The sequence below is a fragment of the Cuculus canorus genome, chromosome 5 (assembly GCF_017976375.1).
Source record: "Cuculus canorus isolate bCucCan1 chromosome 5, bCucCan1.pri, whole genome shotgun sequence".
Classification (NCBI taxonomy): domain Eukaryota; kingdom Metazoa; phylum Chordata; class Aves; order Cuculiformes; family Cuculidae; genus Cuculus; species Cuculus canorus.
In genome coordinates this window covers 29,905,222-29,924,188 of record NC_071405.1, presented here as the reverse complement: position 1 = coordinate 29,924,188, position 18,967 = coordinate 29,905,222, and the positions used below count along the sequence as shown (strand labels likewise).

Here is an 18,967-nt window from a genome sequence, read left to right as displayed (position 1 = left end):
CTGTCACTCACCTGAAGGACTGAGGAATTTCCTATGTTCGTGTCAAAAAGCTGAAAGCAGCACATTTCACTTTTCTCATCCATTCCTAATTCACAGCTTAAACTGAAGGCAAATGGGTCTACTAAATTTCTTGTAGAATCATCATTTCTTTTCAATCTCCAGAAAACAAGTGGATCAAGGAAGCAAAGTACATCTTCAAACACATTTAAGGTACTGTTCCAAAAGACCTGGGATGTTTTCTCTTCTTTTAACTAAGTTACAACAAAGCCAAAGTAGGCTGCGGATGACTGAGGAAGGTGGCTAATGCCTATGAGCTCTAATCATATTTTTAAGATTCTTGAAATAAAAAAATCAAAAAAACCCTTCCCTTGGTTGTCTAATGAAACAGAGATAATAATTTGCTTACCTTGTATATACAACAGGATTGATAAAACGAATGGAAAACTTGTAAATAAAGAAGCCTCCATATACCGTTAGGCAATTTAATTCCATCAGGCAAAGAGTGCAGAAGAACTTACTAAACAGCCCATTCTGCTTGTGTGGAAGACAGAACAGAAGGAGCAACGCTGTAAGAGAGTTTACTTACAGAAATAAGAATGAAACTTGTTTGACTTTGAGCTATCACCCTCATTCATAACTAAAGCAAGTCCAGGCACTGAACACGATTTGTAAAATTAATACCATCAATTCAGAGATGTGAAAACAAAGAAAAACAAGGTACTTTCATGCAATGATACAAATACTACTTCTACCAAAGAAAGAAAATCAACAAAAATCCCAATTCAGACAACTGTCATGAGGTTTCTAAATGTATATACCACAAAAATATATACAGCAGAAAAATTGTTGCACCTACCTGTTTACATGAAAAAAATTCACAACACAAACCACAGTGACACACAATACTGCAGTGTGTGCTTCCAATGGATTAATATATTGTCTCCCACTGCTCAGAGCTGGTCTTGATTCAGTTAAAGCCTAAGTACTCAGGCTTTCCTGCTGGGAAACAAACAAGTAAAGTTGGTTTCAAGCATCTCCTATTAATACACAAAATAAATTCTCACAAGCCTGAAGGCAGAAAAGAGAAACAGTAGGTTAAGCCTGCACGAAACCATAACAAACTATAACAAATCAAAAAGCTGCACTGAGATTTATTAGTTCACTAGAAAATTCACTGAAAAACTCTATTTACTTCATGCTACCACTTTGTGAGTCAAGCAAACCTGCAAGAATATTTTACATAATGGGAAATAATTTTTTATTTGCCATAGGTTCACAATGTTCTTAATTTTCCAGAAACTGCAGATGTAAACCTAAACCAAAACCAGGAAAAAAAACTATCAGAGATGCACATTCCATTTCACAACTAATTTTACTAGCTATTGTATTTTAACCTATTCAGCATAGGAAAGACTTACACCCTGATGCAAAAGGAAGGAAATATGAACAATGAAAACACAGGTCATTTTAATACTACTCGAATGGTATTAAAACATATTGGCTAGCACATTGTCACCATTTCTGAACAGCGATACTGAGAACTGAAGTAGTTTGAGATTCTATTTTTATTCTTGTAGAAAATTAGTACTAGTGAAACAATCAGAACGGATTTACAAGAAAGCGCGATACTTTCTTATTTCGTCCATTTTCACTTGAGAAATAAAAGCTAACAAGAGAGCAAAGAATCCCTCCAGTCAGGAACAAACTAAAAGGTGCTCTTTCCTTCTTTTAGCAATGAAAACATCCTGCAACACAACTACACTTATAAAATCCATTTCACTCACACAAAGTGAAGTAGCTCAAACGAAGGAATCCTTCCTCAGTTTTCGGAGAGCTGATACATCTTAAGGATTTTATTTAAAATCAAAGAGTAAATTAAAAATATTTCACAGCTGAAATATTATCCCTGTAATTCTGCTAAAATTATCCACTTAAAAATACAGATTGTTCAGATTTTAGTTGTTCCTTTTAAAATATTTCTAATGATACTTAAGTCTATCGTTTTAATTACACAACTTTTTGAAAGTTGGGAATTGAATACGGGTTTTGAATCACTGTTGTGAATTACAAATGCACAAGTATTCAAGCTTTAAAACAGACTTTAAATTACAAAATTGATCATAAACAAAAACCTGCTATGTAAAGTATAAGAAGTGTAAACACTATGTATGTTTTAGTACTGAAGAAGTACGTCTCTGTTACCATGACAGTGTAATACAAATCCCCTAAGAGGCCACAGAGCATTCAAGGCTGGGAGGAAAGAAGTTCATTAGCCCAAATTCAGAGTTAAATTCATGATCTTTTGACAGCCCCTAATGTTAGGGCTCTATAACGCACTATATGAACAACTGATTCTATGGTCCTTATTTTTTATTTTACTTCTAATGATGCAAACCTTTTATAAAGCGCTCTGTCCTATTGAAACATTCTTTCCACTCCTCAGTACATTAAGACATGCTATCTCATTTTTATTCTCATCAATAATTCTCATCATACCTATGCATCTGCCACATAAAATCCACATTTGTGATTATGTGAGTTTTATCTTAGTTGATGATAACAGAAAAATTAATGAAAAAAACCCTCCAGCCTCCAATAGCTACATGCTGCTTTTTACATTAAAACCGAGTTAAGGAGGCCATCTCTACTGCAAACCAGAATCAACTAGTAATTATGGAGAAAGCTAAAAAACCAAATATATAAAACAAAAAGGAGGTTTCTTTCCGTTATCTGGTGAGGCCCTTATTCATTTGAAGGCTGACTCCTACCCCTGCAGCATACAGACCAAGACCAGTGACTTTGACTTGGCTGCATGGGCCAAGTAAAAAGCAACACCTCTGTGTTGTAATGGCCAACGCAATCTCTGGGAACCACCCTGAGGACCCAAAGGTGTCCATCACCTTCTTAAATTCTCTAGGATGACTAAGCACTTCTCACCTGCAACTACGCTTTTCTTTTCAGTCTTGACAGTGCTGTATTTACATGGACTTCATCATCTTTATCCACATACTGAATACCAGTCCTCACTCTACATGAACTGGAAGGCTGCACTCCTTGTATGCCTTATCAAAAAAACACAGCCAGAACAATATTGGTTTTGTGGGTAATTGCTGCTCATTAAATCAGAAGAGCAAGCACAGCTCTTCCTAGAGTGTCAGAAACCTGGAAATGCGCTGGAGCAAGCTTAATCTGTTATTTCACAAGATAGCCCCTACAGAGATCAGCACCCTTGGAGCTACTGTCATAAGCTGAGGTCACCAAGAAAACAATTCCACCAATTCAGATAGGAATATAATGCTGTGGAGGTTTCAGTTGCTCATGTCTAACATTATCTCCATGTGGTTCAGTGAAATACCAGAGCCTATTGCCAAGTATTGCATTCAATAAGTAATATAGAAACAAAAGCATTTTAATAATACAAATTTCCACGTGGCCTTATTCCCTGTTAGAGCTCCCTGAGCCCCTATGATACTCCTTAAATTGCTGTTATCTCTTTGTTCTTCTGGTCTCTACTCATTTTCCTGTAAATAGAAATGATTTTAAGAAAATCTTTAATGTCTGCATATAAGTGACTTCTGAGATGCTGTTCCCTTATAGCCTCCAATGAAATCACTCTACATATCCAGACATTCAATGCAAGAATAAAGACGCCAGCATATGATGGCTGTAAATTAATACAGAGGAGTTCAATTTCCATTGTTCTAAACTAACAGTTATTGGTTTTTACAGTGTACTTCACACAACACAGAACTTGTGTTCACTGGTGGTCTAAACATAACCCAAGGCACAAAATGAGACCAGCAGCTCTGGGTCTACTCCAAGAGTGGGAAAAATACAGAATTTCAGTTCAGTGTTGGTAACATTGTTATAGCACCAAGACTGACACATTGCATTTAGTCCTAACATTGAATTCAGACATTTCTTTTAAGGTAATACAGGAGGCTGTAGGCCCAGTACTTTGAAGCTCAATGAGATCTTTAACTGGATTTAGTATCTGAAATCAGGAGAACAAGAGAAACTAAAGCTGAATCCTTGACTGCAAGAAAAATATACACCATATGAAAACTTAAGAGCAGTGAGATACTCAATGCCACCAAGTCCATTAAGTCCTGTTCATTCTGAACTGGAGTTCTGTTCTCCAGAACACGCACAGGGACTCTCAGTTTGGTATCCACTTGTAAATAAACTAAATTTGCTCTCTACTAGAGTCACTGTTGGAAAATTTTAAATCTCGGGAGCCAAAACAGATGCCTAGGCGGTATTATCCAAGATGACGGCAGCTACATGCATCACTGTGATAAAATACTACAGAGAAATTTCTAATAACTCTTGCCATCATTGTTATCTTGCAGACGTTTTTAAACAAAACATTTATTCTACTTTTTTTTGGAAAATAAATTTCATTACTCAGTTTCATATCACTCATATCACAGAAAACAAATCACAAGATCAAATACAAAAGACCTTTTGAATAGCATTTAACCTCAATCAATTGCCCCAAACAGATGTGGAAAGTTAACAGCTAATTGGTCTATGCATTATATGAGTTGATTCTTCCAAACAGTATAGAAGGAAGAAGAATTCATTACTTCATCTCTCTTGCATCAACTTTTGTCACTTTTCCCCCATACTGGCTACTGGAACAACATCCTCTTAATGCTCAAGACCATATGAAGAACATTTTCGAGTTATCCTTTTATCTCCCTTATTAGTCTGATGGCTCAAACACTCTAATCTTCCCCCTACACCCTTGTGCCATTATTTCTTACTCATCTTTAACACAGTTACCTAAATTCATACAATTTCTTCTCAAACTTCAAATCATTAGCAATGTACTTATTTACCCAAAGTAGTCTAATGCTATATGCCAGCACAAAAGAAAGCAAAATTATTCATGCTCTCTTATTCCTGAAAAAGATAACTTCACTAAATTTCTCTTAGACTCTAGCATGCTTCCTACTGCATCTTACCTAACGAATTACTGTTGCTGTCTTTATTTTGCTGTTCTACTCTATTTTCCTGTTCTTCTTCCTTCACTTTCTAGAAATACTGAATTTTATCAGTTCAAGTTAGTCTTTCACAAGCTGCCTACTTCTTCTGTCTTTTTAACCAGCTCCTTCCTCTCTTGGTCAACATTAAATTGAGACAAGCATCCGTATTTGTTATCAAGAGCTTTCCTGTGCAACAATTCTTGCATAGGAGTGCATGTCACAAGCGCCTTGCTCAAAAGATACCTGTGCAAGTAAAACCCTTCATTTACACCAAATTTCACATTTGATCATTGGTTCACTCAGTACTTTTTTAAAAGATAAATTAGTTTCACCACCCCACCCATTTTTGGTGGGTCTATCACAATACTCCTCTTATCACTCCCTAAACCGCCACTCGTTACCTTCTCCACCTAAACTTAAACATCTTTAATTCGCTACAATACAGTAATTGCTTCCCTGACTGTCCCTTCTGATCAACATTCCAGTAGGATATGCTGTTGATGCCATTTTGGCTGTAGGAACTATAGCTGTTCCTCGACCTGGAATCTAAACACAGCAAAACAGATTCTGTTAATCACCAAGTCTTAGCCTGTAAACACACAGGCAGACTCCTACTAAATAGCTGAAAATCAAGGTAGGAGGAAACAGCAAGGCTAGGTTTTGCTAACATATAAGTATCTAGCAAGAGCCCAGAATACTACCACACTTCTGTCTATCCCATGGCAATGTTAGAATGAAGGCTTTCTATTCAAGGTGACCAAGCAAGACTTTCTTTCTGCCCGATTCATTCCCACTTTGGGTTAGCAGCACTCAGCAAGCCATTCACACAGCTGAGGAACAGTAAGCTCGTATCTAATGTGAAGTCATATGGCTGAATGAGATCAAAACCCTTATTTTTTAATTGTCCATTTAAGGATTATTATTAGCAAGATCTAAGTTAGTATTTTATCAGTTTGCTAATAATAATGGCCAAGCTCTCTCACACAACAGCTTATCCATTTCTCCATTATCAAATAGCTGATAACATTTCCTATTTATTTAACAATGGATGATTACGACAACAGAGAAAGGTCCCTCTGTCTAGTACTTCAATCTGCTTGATTTTGGGAAACTAACTGAGCCTGGCAATCACACATCTTAACCCTGGCCAAGGTTAGAAAGCCACCAAAAATCTTTGCAAACTTCTCAATTTCTTTTTTTTTTTGAAAACAGAAAATTACATGTGAAGCCCACTGGCTGCTGCACAGCACTTTAACAGGCGAAGTCTGTTAAGCCAAGGCTCCTCATTAATCTGAAATTAATTAAAATTTCTAACCCCAAGGAGTGGATTTTTGCTAAGCTACTTCTTTAAGAGGAAAAAAAAGAACAAACTACCTCTGTTTCCTTTAAGAAAGATTGTCTCTTACGCTTCTTGCTGTGTTATTTAGGACAAAGAAAGGATCAGGCCAGCTAGGCACAGGTTCATGAAAAACAAGTCCAGCTTGAACAACCTGATCTTCTTCTATGACCAGGTGAGCTGCCTAGTGGAAGAGTGAAAGGCTGTGGACGTATCTACCTAGACTTCAACAAAGCCTTTGACACTGTTTCACACGGCATCCTCCCAGAGAAGCTGGCAGTTCATGACTTCGACAGGCATACTCTTCACTGGTTAAAAAACTGGTTGGATGGCCGAGCCCAGAGAGATGTGGTAAATGAAGTTAAATCCAGTTAGCAGTCAGTCACAACTGACATTCCCCAGGGCTTAGCTTTGGGGACACTCTTGTTCAATATCTTTATCAATGATCTGTGTGAGGGGACTGAGTGCTCCCTCAATGACTTTGCAGATGACACCAAACCAGGCAGAAGTGATCTGTTTGAGGGAAGGAAGGCTTTGCAGTGGGATCTGGACAAGCTGGATCGATGGGCTGAGGCCAGCTATATGGGGTTCAACGAGGCCAATTCCCATGCAACACTACAGGCTTGGGGACAAGCAGCTGGAAAGCTGCCCAAAAGATAAGTTCTTGGTGCTGAACACGATCCAGCAGTGTGCCCAGGTAGCCAAGAGGGCCAACAGCATTCTAGGTTCCATCAGAAATGATGTGGCTAGTAGGATCAGGGAAGTGATTGTGCCCCTGTACTCAGCACTGGTGAGGCCACACCTCACTGTGAACAGTTTTGGGCCTCTCACAAGCAAGACACTGAGGTGCTGGAGCATGTCCAGAGAAGGGGAATGAAGCTGGTGAAGGGGCTGGAGAACAAGTCTTAAGAGGAGCAGCTGAGGGAACTGGAGTTATTCAGTCTGGAGAAGATGAGGCTGAGCAGAGACCTTATTGGTCTTTACAATAACCTGAGAGGAAGTTATACCCAAATGGGTGTTGGTCTCTTCTCCCAGGTAACAACGGATAAGTAGAATGAGAGGAAATGGCCTGAAGTTGCACCAGGGAAGGTTCAGACTGGGTATCAGGAAAAACTTCTTTACTGAAAGAGTGGTGAAGCATTGGAACAGGCTGCCCAGGGAAGTGGTGGAGTCACCGTCCCCAGAGGTGTTAAAAAAACATGCAGATGTGGCACTTTGTGTCATGGTTTTGTAGGCACAGTGTTGTGGGCTGATGGTTGGACTGGATGATCTTGGACATCTTTTCCAACCCTAATGGAAAATATGTCCAACCCTACTATTTAATGCTACTCAGCTTTTATGCTAGCTGGTGACAATTACCTTGATTCTTTAAAATACGCTAAAAACACTTTGAGGGCTTTTATAAACAAATAAACAATGACGGTTGTGGCTTCGTGAACCCGACCTAACTAACTTCCATCACTCTTGACCAATGATATTTCTAAAACTGAGTGGGTCTTTTTTCTACTTACAGCCCTGTGGTGTAGGAGAATTCAGAGACATCAGCAACCTCATCTTACTGTCTTTGAAGGAGCTCTAACAGCAACAAGTATTTAACAGATACATTTGGTAACGCACATTTTATTATTTAATATGTATCTCAACTCCAACTACTGCAGAGTGAGTCAGGTGTCCAGTCGTGGGGGTTTAGTACAATTTCAGATGCACTAAAATATCCAAGATTTGTGTGCAGGACTGGCAGGTAAGAATTTGACCATATGGAAGATTGCACATTTGTAGCATCAACTTCAGACCATATAGGATCACCTAGAGGATTTAAGATGGTACTCAGTGCCTCTGTGTGTAGGCACCATCTTTGAACCCTTAAGTTTTTCTAAAACCCCTGGTAGTCACAGCTCAGACAAAGGAATACTATGATTATGTGTTTAAGTCAAAACACCGCTTACTGAAAAGAAATGCTAGTGGACAAGGGTTAACAAGAACAGGAACAGGAACTCAACCAGTAGATTCGTGAGGGTGTCATTGCTGTAAAGGTCCATCTAATTAATTTCTGGATTTTTAAATCAAATATTTCTTGACACTAAATTTCTGTAATACTGCAGTATCCCTGTCTACATGATAGCAGGGCATGAATCTAACAGAGTCAACACTTGAAAAGATGAGAGCTACAACAGAGGCAGCTGCTAAAATCTAAATCACCCATGCAAAAAGCATGTGATTTATTTCTTACATACCTACTTCCCATGGAGATAGCCTGTTTTTTTAGTGTATTATCTATTCATTTCAAAGTGAAAGAAAATCAACTTAGCAAGTATCCCTGCCTCTGGAAAGTATTTTAATAAAGACAAGTCCTCTTAAAAAAAAATATGCACCCATGAAAACAGTTCTAGGCAAAAGCCTGCTTTCATTAGGTATATAAATATTTCAGTCCCAGCAGCACCATCTAATGGAGAGCTCACCAATTTTTCCCATTCTTTAACATGACAAACACTTAATTTTGAAGGTGTTAACAACTGATACTTTAACACATGGCCTATTTAATACTCTATAAAAGCTGATTAGCTACAAGAGAAGCCAAATCATTTCTCCACAGACAACAATTCCCTACAAAAATTACATTCACACTCAAATTCATTAAGTACCATAGGCCGTTTGTTTAACCAGGATACCAGATTTTAGTTAGAAACACTTTTTTTAGAAAAAAAACCAACCAAACAAACAGTAACTGCAAAGCAGCAATGCCAGCTTAAAAATACAGCTACTTTAAGCATCTTTAAACTTCCCATTTGAAAGCAAAACAGAGATATCGGTACCTCTAAAGTCACAGAATACAGACAAATCTGGACTTCAACCATAGCAACAGAAGTGACTACCTACACCTGCTTAAGATGAAGTTAAGCATTCCAAGACACCTTCAGGTTGCACTTCTGCTACAAGACATACTATTGGAGATGGGCAGCAAATTGTTTGTTGTTAAGCATCAATAAAGCATGTGGCCTGATGACTGTTGGCAACTTTCACTGCTTATCTCATTAGCATTTTCTTATGCAAAATAACAGGATGGAACTTACGTATTAAATGGATCTATAAGCAGTAGTATTTTTTCCTCACTGCATTTTGTCCTCCTTGTTCTCTAGATAAATCATAACATTGCAAGGAAGGGTTCAACTACTTTGAACTTTTCCAATTAGCTTGGCATATGAACACCCTTGTACTGGAATAACAGCCTGTTTACATATAGCTAAAAGTACTTTCAAAGTCTGTCCACGCTATCTCATCTCAGAACAGTCAATTAATACATTGAGTTTTTATATTTAAAAACAAAGAAACACCAAAAGTCTCAGTAAATAATTCCACAAAATTACAGCACCACACTTTGGCTATATATATAAATAAAAATAGCTTCATTACACAAACAAGACAATTACAAGCTTCTTCCTCATTTATTTTGAGAAAATCTCCACAGCAAACATACAGAATGCAGTGGGTGGATATTTACTTGCTTGTCCTAAGGCTTTCCTAAAAGGAAAAAAGTACAAAAACACAAAGGAAACAAAAAAAGAACCAAAACGTACAAACAACCAACAGAGTAAATCCCCCAAAACTCCCTCAAAATCTTACTGGCCAAAATACTGAAAGTTGCACATCTAAATAATCCTTTTCAAAATGAAAGTGAAGTTCTCAGGAATTCGTAAGAAGGAAAAAGGAATAAAGAAAGTTTATGGCCCCAGGTACTGAAAAACAGCTGATGAAATACAACACACAAATAACAATAAACTTGTTTTATCTTCCTAGAGATTGCCATGAGCATTCTTCTGCACCTGCTCCAAAAAAGTGTCAAAGTATCTTGCTATAACACAGATACAAAAATCCCTGCCAAGCAGTATGAGCAACACAACAGCAATACCTACTAGCTGAACTACAACATGGAATCCATTGGTATTTCCATTAGATATCAACACCATGGGCAAGTAGTGACACATATTCACTAACGTGAAATATAGCGTGCTCAGGTTCTGTAGATAGAAACATGATTTAACTCTTGACGGAAAACAGACAGAGGAGATACTGCTGAGTGATACTACGTATTATTAGCTTCTAATGAAGTCAGCTCAAATCCTTTCTTTCCCCCCTCCTCAAATGCTGAGTTTTAGACGGTAATGAAAACACTATTGCATCAAAAGGTTCCAAAATTGCTGGAGATGTGCATCAGCAATTCAGCAGACTACATTTACTTCGGTATCCAATGTCCTTCTACTCAAACTGTCAACCAAATGGTGACATTTTGAGAATTTGTCATTTTACAACCACAGCACTTTACCTTTGGCACATACTGAATGTAGAATTGGTATCCTAATCAGGCTGAACCATAACAGTCATAACAATAAAGACATTCCCAGGCAAAAGCACAATGGTCCTCTCTCAAAACATTGTGCTGAATAGAAAAGACAAGAGTGAAAAGGGTGGAATGAGAGTGTAAGTGTAGATTTAAAGAACTGTACTTTAGACAATAGCATGGTACATTGTAGACCATCTCTAGTGACCTAGAAGAAAAGAGCCTGTTAATTCACCTGGAGTGGAAGGTGGGGTGGGAATCAAAGAAGCAGGCAGCTACAGAAAGGTCAGAGAAGAGTGGATTTACAGATAAAAATTATTAGCCAGAAGTGTAAAAATAAGTACAAGCCTGGAAACAAGTATTTCAAGAGAAAAGTGATATAAATGGAAGTAAAGGGGAAAATGCAGTTACTTCGCTCAAAAGCAAGGATGAAAATACCTTGGAATAAAAGTCATCCCTTAACAACACTAAAATTACAAGAGTTACAAGAATAAAACTGCAAGCAGTTCAAAATAAGACACTTCTAAGAATCAGAGGAGCCAGAAGAGCATTTATACTGTTTGGCCAAACAACTTAAGATGGAAGAGAGGACAAGGACAGTGCCTTAGCAGCTGATGATCATAAAACAAACAGTCACTTGAGGTGGTTTAAAGGAGATTAAAACAAGCACACATTGAATGAAAATTGTAAGGTTATGCTTCCTATGCAAAATCAAGACTTATACCTGCCAGTCATTAAGTTAGAAGACACAACACTCAAAGAAACCTGCTCTCAGAAGGTACCTGTCTGTGGAAAGACAAAGCGAGAGCTTAGTCAAACTGGTACAGTGCACAAGAGCTTCATTACAAAAACCTCTAATAATTGTTCTCATTATCGTCCTCTCTCAAATATAAGCTTACAAAACAAAATCCATTCATATTGCCAAAATCTGGTTTATGAGCTGGGCTTTGCTGTTAGAAAGCTATTTTAGGCATATTTATTGTGTTAGCTGGTTCCATAGAATAAGAAAAAAAGAAGTTACTGTTCTAGGACATGCAAAGCAGAAAGCTGGGAAATAGTACAGGCATCAGAACAACTACCATTGACAAATTCTGTCGTGTACATTCAGATTCACATAGCACTGCACGTTTGCTGCATGCAACAACGGAGGAGTGTGAAGCAAATAGTGTTTCCTGTGCCCCAGTGCTGACAGTGCAGAATGGTACAGCGCTGCAGAGCAGACAGAACAGGATGCCTCCACACAGCACTTGTAATTCATTTCTTCTATCAACACATGACGCTTGCGCTGCCCTGCTGGGTCTCAGCACCTCATCCTTTTTATGTACTCAGACTGCAGGAAAGTAGTGCTATTCCCATTTTATTCCAGTCCAAGAAAATGGTTTGTACATGGAGCCAGAAGCCAGATACACATAAGCCACTAGCTGCATCAAAGTCATTCTCAGAACTCCCAGTCAGTTACCAGCCAACCCAAGTGGCACCCAAGTATCAGTACTCTTTTTTTTTTCCATTTTCTATGCTTAAGGAAATGTCTGTCTTGACAAAGCTGGTCACCTCAACAAGCATCTCAACATCAAGTTCAAATGCACCAGAACACCATTAACAAAACAACAGCAGAAGCAGCATCAGCAGACTCTATGCTTTTCCTCAACCTGGTAATTGTCCTAACCACTTGACTGAGACATCATGCTTCCTCTTGCTCTGTTTCTCAGGCACACTGAGTTTTGATTATTCCTGGCATAGCAGAGGAGTTTCAAGAGGAGGAAGTGACACTACTCTCAACTGGCCTGTGGCTTGGTGATGAGAATACTCCCCAGGGAAGTAGGAAACTTGGATTGGAATCCCCCTTCTGCCCCTGGGACTTGAGCATGATGTCACATCACCAAGTACTGCAACATCAACCCCCTTGAGGGTTTCGCCCCAACTGAAAGACTTCCAGTACAAACATCTACAGGAACAAAAAAAAAAAAAAAACCCAGCCTCCAGGTCTCCTAAATTTTATGCTGCTATATTCAATGGACCACTTTCTCTTCCTTGACAGATGGCAAAGCTTGTGAGAATGAAGCGGCAGCCAGGAAGGCACTTCTTACCTTACAGTAGCATCTGCAACTCGCTTTTCAAGGCAGACCAAATCAAAATCATTCTTTTTGCTAGATGCCTAACAAAGTCATAAAGACTCATGGCATTTCAAGCCTGTCTTGAGTGGGTATATCTTACTTTATTTACAAAATGATGGTTTTCATATTAATGCGGAAAACACAGTCAGACAAATGTTTAGCACTACTCCAAATGTTAAATTTTTCTAATTATGAGCTTCTATACAGTCATCATTAAAGCATGTGAAGTAGAAGTTTCATGACTTCTTTCATTAATGTTTTTGACTGAAGCACTTGCTATGATTACCACATGTGAAAGTATATATACTTCAGATCATTTAAACTATACTACTGAATTATTAGGAATTTTATCATTGTAAGAGATCTACAGAATGTTTCCTCTATATATCAGAAAAATCTATTTCATAAATGATCATTTTATGATACTACCAAAATAATACCGGAACCATGAAACAAGCAGGGAGCCAATGATGGAGGTCATTACACAGCGCTGAACTTCTGCATCCATGAAGGAATTGAGACTTTATCTAGTCAAGGGCAGCATGGGAAGTGAAGCGCAGAACTCAAAATTCTACTAAAATCATCACACTTTACACATGCGGAGTAAAGCAGCAGGGAAGAACAGCAGCCTGAAAATCAAAGGCTTAACACTTTTTGAGGGGTGGAGAGGATTAGTGACCCACAGTTGTTGTATATAATTTTAGAGACACTTGCCTTGTTAACCTAGTTACAAAGCCAACAGTCAGTTGCAACTGAAGTCACAGTGGCAACTATATTTTTTTTCTGGCAATGCTCCAGTAGAAAAGATCTCCAGCAAGGAAACAAAATCATCCTGAAGATCTACATAAATATAATATATATTTATATATATGTATATATCAATTCCCAATACCAAACAATCTTTTTATTTATTTTTCCCTAAGTTCTAATACCTTTCTACTATATACTTTCTTTACTGATTTTCTACGGGCTTTTTTGTCTTTATTCCCTTTTCTCTTCTTCCCCATTAAAGAAGAAAGCCTCTCTTCCTACTTGGCAGACACCTAATGAATGATCTCTCATTGCAAGTTGTCTCTCCCTTCCTCTCAACCTTCTAGTCCTTTCTCTTCCTACCTTAAAAAAAAAAAATGTCATAGGAAAAATGAAGTGTTTGTGATTTGTACAAATATACACTGACTTTGAACTATCCATTTATGAGGGTATGGGCTTCCGGCAGCGAAAGCTGGGAGACCAGTTATATTCTCTTTGTCAGACCTTCACTGCTGTAGTTTCTATGTCACCCCTTCATCACCACAGGTTAAAAAGTACAAGATACAACGCAGCGCGACCACAGCACTCCCTTGTGCTACAATCACACCTCTATTCTGTTTCATAAAAATACATAACTCTCTCTCCCTTGACTTCTTTTCCCCACAGCACATGTGAAACCTCCCATTTCACTTCCACCACCACTTCTGGTGTTCCTGAGCCATACACGAAAAATGCCAGATTTCAAATACAAGCACCATAGTCAGAAAGTATCCACCCATAGGCATTAAAAAAAATAATAAGCTCTGGCAATTCTTTAAAGGAACTGTGCACAAGAGCACAGACATCTGAAACCAACGTGTAATGAGCAGTCTTCAGACATCTTAAGATTCTGCACCTTCAATTCAGAAACACTTATATTAAAAAAGTAATGAAATCCAGTTATTGCATCATCTAAGATATCAGCAATCAAAATGTGTTCTTTTTGCAGCATATATTGATACAAAGCCAGTTTAGGATATAGAAGTAGATTATAAGTCATTCCTACTTTTAAACTGCAGAAAAAGATCATCTACTTATCAATGTATCTATGTTCCAGTGGTTTAACAACAAAAGTTAAAAATTAAGATTTCTGACTGTTCGTATTTTCAGCATTGCCATATCTACTAATAGAACAGCTGGACTTCACTACCGAAAACACACGTTCCTCTACTAAAACTTTTCACTACACACAAGAAAAATTTAAAGATCTAAAATAAAACAAGATCTCAAAACCACTTTGAAGACAAACTGTGTTAGAGCACAGTCTGGTAAGACTTGATAAAGAATTTTTTGTCACTGATGCTAACTACTGCCATCTTACACAGTCTTCCAAGGTACCAAGACTAAACATGCTTACATGATGATCAAATGGTCTGAACCCATACAAGAATGACTTCTCAAATGTGGTATTGTCAAACTTAATTGCAGAAGGACTTCAGGAAGCCTAAGGACTGAGTTATTTAGCACCCTCTCTTGACTAGAATTTATTTGCTTTGCTACTGAACGTAATTTACTTTTCTATATTTTAGGTCCAGATATTTGAAGCTTCTCACCAAGTCACATCTCAGTAAAACACCTACCATTTTCACATTGGAACAAAGCAACTTTTATAACCTCATAGTGCTGTCTGTTTGCAGTGCCCAAGCTCATGATACATCAATGTTTCCGTTATCAAGCTTTACGACAAGGGGTTTCCCAGTTCAGCCATGAAAAACCCTCCAATTTAGTCCAAATGCTCAAGTATTTCTTGTCTTAAAAAAAAAGCCCTCTCCCTAATCAGAATAAATAACATTTAGATCTATATAAATAATGTAAATAACATTTAAATCTATGCTAAACATTTAAATCTAAGTTAATCCATACACTGTGTGTACAGATTGCCATTTACAGACATTTTTAACCAAAGGGCTCATTTTAAAGGACGATGTACAGTATGATCCCTCTCTAGTTCTAACAGTCAGTGCAGCGTTTAAAACCAGGCTTCTAAGCAAGTCAGTAGCTATTTTAAACACAGATTTTTACTATGTCAAATTATACGATTTCATTTGCCTAAGCTAAATGCCGCCTGTACAGCCTCACGTCATCCACTAAACTCCTTTTGGGTCTACGAATGCAAGTTCAGATCCGTGCACAATAATGCTACATGCATTCTATGGGACAAACCTGCACGGAAAAATACACAGTTCCACTGAAGAAACAAAAAAAAAAAAGGCACAGATTACAATGTATAAGGTTTGTTAAGAGCCCAACAAGCCAGAGAAGTCATTAACCCAAGGAGACTGCAAATTTCACATTGCATCATTGGAACATCCCACATTTTACTACTATAGAAACAGAAAAAGACGAAAAATGTCCTAACGCACAGCAAAGACCCACAAAGAGGTGTGTGTATGTCACACAGGCTCAGATCGGCGGAACAGGAGATTATGCCTCTCGGCATTAACACCGTTCCTCTTGTTTTTCTGCAGGTAATTCTGATCTTAAGACACTCGAAGACACAAATAAATCAAGATGTAAATGCCTTACCTTCCTATTTTACGAGCCACTGCAGTTCTCAGATTATGAGTCAGTCATAGGTTCATCTGCAGAGGAATGACTCAGTATAAACTTTTAAACGCTCGTTATTTCCTCTAACCTACAACACGGCATCTAATTCAACACATTAAAACGCGGCGCTGCCAAAACGGCGCAGAAAATGAATGGCGTGAAAACAAAACACGTTCCTCCTCTCCACCAGCCTTTACAGCAGACGGCTGCGGAAGGCAGGGAGACTTTATAAGAAAAAAGAGAAGTCCTTTCGCACAGAGCAGCCGGGAGAAGGATTGTCCCGAGCCCCCATCGCCCGGGACGGGAGCGGAGCCGCCGCAGCGCGGGGCGGAGAGCAGGGGGCTCGGCTGGGCGCCTTTAAAGGCGGTCGTCCCGCCCCCAGCACTGCATATGGAGGGAGCCAGGGGCTGAGCAGAGCCTTCTGCATTCAAACGACAACATCAAACGCCGCAAGCGCCGCCGCACGGCTCCGGCCCGGCCGCCTCTTCCAGCCCGGCACGCACGCAGATACAGACAGGGATACATTGATGCACACGCATTTATACACCCATACACGCACACCGCGGGGCAGAGGGGGAGAAAACAAGAGAAAAGACGTAAGTGAGAAGGGGGCACCTGCAAAGCCCTGGAGGACACAGACACACACGTTCACATACACACGCACCGCGGGGCGGAGGGGGGAGAGGGGACGGGAGAGATGTAAGTGAGAAGGGGACACCTGCAAAGCCTTGGAGAACGCAGACACACGTTCCTAGACACACGCATACACACATGCGTTCATACACGGACACACCGCGGGGTGGAGAGGGGAGATAAGGAGAGGGAAGAGGGGTAAGTGCGAAGGGGGCACGTTCACAGCCCTGGAGGAGGCACATACACACCGCGGGGCGGAGGGGAGCGAGAGGGGACAGAGGAGACACAAGTGAGGAGGCACCTGCAAAGCCCTGGAGGACACACACACTCATACACACACATTCACACGTACATACACACAGAGCGGGGTGGAGGGGCGAGAAAGCGAGAGGGGACAGGGGTAAGTGCAAAGGGGGCACGTTTAAAGCCCTGGAGGACACACACACACATACACGCTTATACATATACAGCGGGGTGGAGGGGGGAGAAAGCGAGAGAAAAGAGGGGTAAGTGCAGAGGGGGCACGTTCAAAGCCCCGGAGGGCACACAGACACACACACCGCGGTGGGGAGGGGGGAGAAAGCGAGAGGGGACGGGGGAGAGGAGGGGAGAACGTCAAGTAAGTACGAAGGGGGCACCTGCCGGTCCCGGCACAGGCGAAGGCGCTCGGCCGCTGCCCGGGGGGAAGATGCCCGGTGCCGGCGCCGCAGGAGCGCCCGCACCACCCGCCACCCCGCGCTGCCCGGGGAGCCCCGAGCCGGCTGCCCCGCGTCCCCTCGCAGCCCCCTGTCCGCCCTACCTGGGAGCGCGCAGAGCGGCGGAGGCGAGCGCCAGCCCGGCGGAAAGTCCCTGCCGCTCTGCGCCGCCTGCCCCCCTCCCCCCAGCCCGCCCCGCACTTCCTCTCCCGCCCGCTCAGCCTGGAAATCCCCGGCGAAGCCCGCTGCTCTCCCGACTCCTCCTCGCTCACACACACACACACACACACACGCGCGCGCGCGCACCGAGGGGCGGGCCCGGCGCAGCGCGCAGGCGGGCTGGGCACTGCGCGCCGGCACCTGATGCCGCCCGACAGCCCCCCTCCTCCGGCGGGGGAAGGGGCCCCGCGCCCCCAAACCTTCGCTAAATGGGGAAGGGGCTCGGCTCATGCGAGTGCGGGGGGCGAGGGCGTCGCCGCTTGCGTCCCCGTCTGCGCTGGGAGGAAGGGATGCTCGAGCCACCCCGCGTGGAAAGGGGACCGCGAACACGATAGCTTTTATTTAAAAGGAAAATATACATAATAAAAATGCTGCTGGGGGAAAAAAAAAAGAGGAGGGAGTGGGGGAAAAACCGCGAGGGGGGGGAGAGAAGGGTGAGAAGAGTCTGGAAAAGAAAAAAGCAGCGAGCCGGAGCCGCTCGCATCCCGCAGCGGGGCCGGAGCGGGGCGGGGGCTGCGAGGGGCTCCGTCCTCCCTCCGGCCCGAGGGATGCCTGCATCGGGCTCCGCTGGCACCTCTGGATCGGGACCGGGACCGGCACCGGCAGCTCTGCGAGCGGCTCGGCGGCGAGAGGCGCTGCTGGCGCAGAGGCGGCTGTGAACGGGGGCTCAGACCGAGCCGGGGGCTCAGCTGCCTCCGGGAGACCCGGCTGGAGTTGAGGACCGGGAGTTCATACAGCTTCCAGGGGCTCAGCTACCTCCGGGGTGCTCAGCCAGATCTGGAGGGCTAAGACGCAGCCAGAAGGGCTCAGCTACTTCCCGGGGGCTTGGCTGGAGCTTAGGAGGGGTGCCCAGCCGGCTTCCGGGGCTCAACCAGCGCCAAGGGGCTCAGCTTTCTCCAGGGAGCTCGGGCAGTTCCAGGGAGTTCAGCCGGAGCTGGAGACTCTCAGCCCGTTCCAGGGGGCTCAGCCAGCGGCAGCGCGGGCCAGGGTCGGTTAAAGGATTTGCCGCACAGGGGGCGTTGGAGCTGTGGGTACAGCGGTGGGGCTGGGAGAGCCTGAGGTATGTGTGGAGCTGAACACAGAGAAATGTGTGGTGTTTGGCTAATTTCAGTGGGATGAGGTCACCATCCTTTTTGGACCTTGTTTGTCAAGGGATCACTAGGGAGGAACAGTTGGAATCGTGATCCTGAACGGACAAGCTTTGCGTCATCGTTGCCGCTTACAGCATCTTCCCGGGTCCCAAAAGCCATCCTGACCCTCTTCACTCTTCCTCCCCCAGATGTCTGTAACGCCCACATGCCAACCTG

General features: G+C 41.8%; 1 protein-coding gene across 14 annotated transcripts in view; it reads right to left on the bottom strand.

The window, feature by feature from the left end:
- The window catches only part of TRAF3 (TNF receptor associated factor 3), a 71,490-nt gene extending 53,864 nt beyond the window's left edge, over positions 1 to 17,626 (bottom strand). For 7 of the 14 annotated variants that reach the window (XM_054067463.1, XM_054067475.1, XM_054067474.1 and 4 more), the window contains exons 1-3: positions 17,546 to 17,626; positions 16,093 to 16,148; positions 857 to 999 (exon numbers count right to left, since the gene is read on the bottom strand). The gene's annotated coding sequence lies outside the window, so the exon portion shown is untranslated. Of the gene's footprint in view, positions 1 to 406; positions 532 to 856; positions 1,000 to 16,092; positions 17,141 to 17,545 lie in introns of those variants that run through there. The other 7 variants (XM_054067466.1, XM_054067468.1, XM_054067470.1 and 4 more) reach the window with 7 other exon arrangements.
- Positions 17,627 to 18,967: the final 1,341 nt, after the last annotated feature.